Raw genomic sequence first — 5,720 nt, forward strand, 5'->3', positions numbered from 1 at the left:
ATTGGAAAGCTAATTCAAAGTACTACAATTTGTTGTGAAATAAGATTTTCCTAATTCGGACAGTTTCTATGCCAAAATCACCCCGCAATCAAAGGATACAAATCTGGACAAATCCTATTCCGATTTCAGACTTCTATTTTGACTGGGAGACAGACCTCCAAATTATCTAGGTTTGATAGGGCTTTTAGGACTTTCCTAAGCCTATAAATAGACCTCTTTGCATTTAAGAAAAGATACACAATCCTAGAGAGCAAAATTCTTTTGTTTAGTTTTTCTTTAGGTTTAGGTTTAGGTTTAGATTTTATTTTTATGTGGAGCTAAATTCCCAACTAATGTTGGGGATGAAGCCTCACTGATGAAGAACGACATCACTTTTATGTAAGTCTTTATTTATCCGATTTTATTGAGTTTTATATTTCAATTATTTTACTTTTAATTAATGTGTGGAGTGATTCTTGGATATCTCTTATGATTCAAAGATACATGTGATGATTTGAGATAGTTTCATATGACTGATTGCTTGGTTTTTAACTCATAAAAATTGGATATCCCTTGTGATTTGTTCTACGGATACATCTGGTGTTTCAATTGAATTTGGATTCCTTTTATGATTTAGTCAATGAATGGATACATGGGATGGTTTTGATTAATTCTTTGAAGCATAATAAAACATACATAAGATTTAAATTGTGAGAATTTCGGATAAATATTGATGAACATGGAGTATGTTGTTATGATTCGGTAAGTGTGGATTCCTAAACCTTAGTCTTTACCTTTTGTTTTATTTTATTTAGTTTATGTTTATCCTTTAATTTTCAAAACTCAAAATTCAAACTTCTTTTAGAACTAGGTTAGGGTAAAATTAGTTTAGATATAAGTTGTTCTTTCCAAAAAACAATTCCCTGTGGGTTTGACCTCGCACTTGCAATCCATTATATTGCAATCGATTTATGCACTTGTGAGTTAAATAAATTTGCACAACAACGTGTTTCATAGGCACGTCACAAATTTTTGACGAGTCATTATTAGACACGTCAAAAATTTTAATTAACTATAATTAAAATTAATTAGGTATTAAAAAATTAAAATTTGAATTGGTATGAAAAATTAATTTTATCATATTAGTATAAATTAATTGGTATATACGTATATATCACATGCATGCCAATTAACTAGTATCATAATCATACTGTTGTATACCGGCCAATTAATATCATAATCATACTATTGTATAATTAATATGATCACATGCATATGAATCAAACATTTCATTAATATGATATGATATGATATTATATTCTCATGCATAAATCATTCTAGTAATATTAATGTGATAGCCACGTTAATTTTTAAAAAATATATAGGACATACATAATACATTTATTTTGTAAGACCCGCAAACCCACATGAACTCGGCCAACACAAAATACAATGTTCGGTGAGTGGATTATTGAGCCCTTACGAAAAAATGAATTTTATTATTTGTACATCTAGAATATTAATTTATTTATTCTCTAATTAGTTTTAAGTATATTGTATGTATAATGGGTTATATAAGAGAAAAAAAATAATATAAATGAAAATTTATATCATTTTATCTTGCAATTCTTGACGGTGTCACATGTAGACACGTCATAAAATGATGACATATCATTTGAGAACTAAATTTTGAAAAGAAAATTTTGGATATGTAACACTTCTCTATTATGCAATTAAAATATATGTTAATAATAAAATAATTGAAATAATTGAAATACTTAATAAAATATATGTTAATTTAAATTATATATATATAATTAGAACCTATTGACGTCCTCTTTTTTTTTTTTCCCCCCTCTCTTTCTTTCTCTCCCCCGCTCTGCATACCAGACCTCCCCTCCGACATTTTTTTTTTTTTTTTTCAGCTCCAGCCGGCCGTGCTTCACAAAGCCCTCCCCTCTGCATTTGTCTCACCCACGTTCTCTCTCGCACTATATACCTAGCTCGCTACCGGCCGTCCTCTTTTTCACGTTCTCTCTCTCTCAGTGGTTATCTCTCTCACTGCCCGTCACCACTACTGCTCCCTTTGGCAACCACGAGCTCAAACTCCAGCGGCCTCTCACACCATTAATATATAACATACTAACTAAATACTAGGTGACTAACTAGTAGTCTAATAGTAGTAATACTTAATAGTTAATATTAATAACTTATCATGTTAGATTATTTAGTTATCAACTTATCCCTAGGTTACTAACTAAGTAAGTAGACTAACTAGTTGTCTATAATGTCTAGTTGTTTTTAGTGTTTTAACTTTTAAGTCTCATAATCCTAATTAATATATATCTAAGACAAAAACGAGTAAGTACGAAAGATATATAGATTATAGTTTATAAACATAACTACATTACTGAATTACTGTCATTACATATTAAATTTGAAATTTGTAATTAATATATCATAGATCAATACATCATATGATTCATATATGTCCTTAATTTATAATCAACTTTGTATATAACGTTACATGTTTGTAACTTTGTAATAATTTCAAATCATATTGATTAATATATGATATATCATATGATTCATATATCATATATGTAATAATTAATATGTTAAATTGTTACAATTAAATTATAATAACTTGTGAAAATTCTAAAACGACTCCAATTATCACCTACTCACACGTCTAGGAGTTTTACAGAAAATATCCAGAAAACAGATCTAACTTAGCAGTTAAAAAATCAACCAAATACGGATATGAAATATGCAATCAAGAACACAGAAATTTGGTTACGAAGAGGAAACCATTTAGAGAACTCTCTAAATGTAAAACCTCTCCGGGGCAGCCAAACCCAGGAAATCAATTCACTATATAGAAGAATAAGGAATACAAGAAGAATAACAAAACCTTTGCCTCTTCCTTGCACACGACAAGTGACCCACTTGACTTCTACCTCAGTAGCCCTTTCCAGAACATCTGGCACGATTCTTCTAAAAGATTTCCTTTCACCGGAACTCCGATTGGCTTCACGTATTTTCTCTTCAACAATAATCTAGAACAAATTCTCTCTCTCTAAGCACCCAGATATTTGCTCAATAAAATACCTACTTGTAAATGTAGCAAAATCGTGTTTAAATAGAAAATAACCCTAATAAGTCACCCAGGTCCGGACCCTGCAGATCTGAGGTCCGGACAGGCCTCATAAAATGCACTTTCGGGAACTGGGGTCCGGACCCGGGGAATTGAGGTCCGGACCCTGCTTGAAAAATCAAGTTTCTGGAAATGGGGTCCGGACCCGGCTTCTGGAGGTCCGGACCCGGACTGTCCAGTCTTCATCAACAACTCCGATCGATTGGCGTTTGTGGTCCGATTGAGCTGAAATTTTGCAGGGACGTTCATAACACATGAATCTACATTATGAACGGTGGAGATTGGATTCTGAGCATTCTATATCAGTGTTTGAGCCGTGAACAGTATCATCTGCATTTTGGAACTGAATTAAGCCAACACAAGAACTAACAACTTGTATATAATGTTACTCACTATTAACTAGCAACAAGTAACATAAGCTACATAACTACATAGCATAAGTAACATAATTAATTCAAAATCAATTTAGCATTCTCTATTAGTTGACCATACCTACTCTCATTCTCTATCAAATTGGAAACCTAACCATTTACGACGGAATATAAATGTTGTTGCCCATCTATTAGCGAAGTTAGCTACTAGAAGTGTCATAGATCAAATTTGGAGTGATGAGATACTCGACTATATCTGTGATATTGTTTAAGCAGGACAAATTATTTCAGCTCGTTTTTGATTAATTAAGAAGAAATTTTTTCTTAAAAAAAAAAAAAAATAGTAACATAATTAATGTATAACTAGTTAGTAGTTACATATTAATTACGTCTAAGCTTTGTAATTACTTATATCATACATTCTTATTCCAATGTTGATTAATAACATATTCCATATAATACTAGTTATACCATTCATTAGATAATTGCATACACATTAAAATTTAAATATATGTCACTATAATTAATAACACAGTAAATATTATGTTAGTTATACCCTTAATTAGTTAATTGCATACACATTAAATCTATAATTATTTTTGATTAATAACATAGTCCATAAACAAATTAAAGTTACATTGTCGTGCGGGTCAGGTCGGTCGATAATCGGGTTGAGCTCGCAAGCCCTAAACGAGCTGGGCAAGCTGGTCGACCTTGACTTAAACGAGTCAAACTCACGAGCCTGTAAACGAGCCAGGTGAGCTGGTCGAGCTTGACTTAAACGAGTCGAACTCACGAGCCTGTAAACAAGTGGGGAGAACTGGCCAAGCTCGACTTAAACAAGTAGAACTCATGAGCCCTCATCGATCTTAATTAAGCGAGTCAGGTATGTGTCACTAGATAATTGAGCAAGTTTCAACAGTAACGAGCGAGCTTATACAATGTCGAGCTCGAGCTCGGTTCGAGCTTAGCCGAGTGGGTATCGAGCGAGCTGTCGAGTGTGTCGGCTCATTTACATACCTAACTGCTGTTAGGGGTAGGGGAGGCAGGGGCACTCGCCTTTACAAAAATTTTGAAAAGAAGGAAAAAAAAAATTAGAAGGCTTTCTAATATAAATATTTTTTTTAGTATCTAGCCCCTACTCTTCTTCTTCCTATCTTTTTTCTCTTCCGGTCTTTCTTCACCTTTTTTTGCAGTTTTATAAGTGTTGCTGGTTTGTGAAATTTTATTGTTTGTTCAGCATATAGAGATATGTTAAAATAATGATAAAATGATTAAATTTGTCTCTTCTTATTAGCTTAAGCTTTTGTGACAACTGGTAATTTAACATGGCATCAGAACCAAAAGTCATGGATTGAACCTTGACTCTGTTAATTCTGATTAAATGGTTAAATTTATCTCTTCCTATCAGTTTTGGGACAACTAATAATTACATGGTGAGGTGTTAGATTAATAAGAGATGGATGGTAGGTGAGCCGGCTTCATTTGGAGAAAGGGGTATATGGTTAATTTGTAGCATAAGCAGCAGGCTACAATTACTTTTTGTTTTTTGTTTTTTGTTTTTTTTTTTTTCTAGTTGTGGGGTTTTGTCAATTATACAAGTAAAATGTAGAGAAATCGTATCATTTTAGTAATAACGTTGACAACTTGATTTGGATAAGATCTAATGCTTAATGTTTCAAAAAAAAAAAAAAAAAAAAAAAATCTAATGCTTAATATGTGGGGAAAATGCCACTACTGTAGTTAATTTTGCAAAAAGTGTCTATATGTAGCCTAGTAAAGTTTCTCACTACCATTATATATATATATATATAAAATGCATTAACCATTTAGGTTGCTATAAATAAAATAAAAATATTACATGTCTTTTTTTTTCTTTTTTCTTTTTTTTTTTTTTTTTCCATTTTGGCTTCAAACATTAGTAATAGTAAAAATAATAATAAAAAAACACTTAAAAACACCTAAACAGTTTTCCAGTAATATAACTTTTGAATAAAATTTTATCAGCAAAAATTTTATTTTCTAATATAATCTCAAACTGGTTCATAGTTTAGTAAAGTTCCAAGACTTTTCATTGTCTTTTAACAACGCATGAGTCAGCTGCTTCCCAGTGTTATTTCCTACCATTTCTCCTGCGGGGCTAGGTTTTAGGAGAGCAATCAATTTGATTCGATAAAAAGAAAAATAATTAATGATGGGACATATAGGCTTCA

This window comes from Corylus avellana, chromosome ca2, assembly GCF_901000735.1.
Source record: "Corylus avellana chromosome ca2, CavTom2PMs-1.0".
Taxonomy (NCBI): Eukaryota; Viridiplantae; Streptophyta; class Magnoliopsida; order Fagales; family Betulaceae; genus Corylus; species Corylus avellana.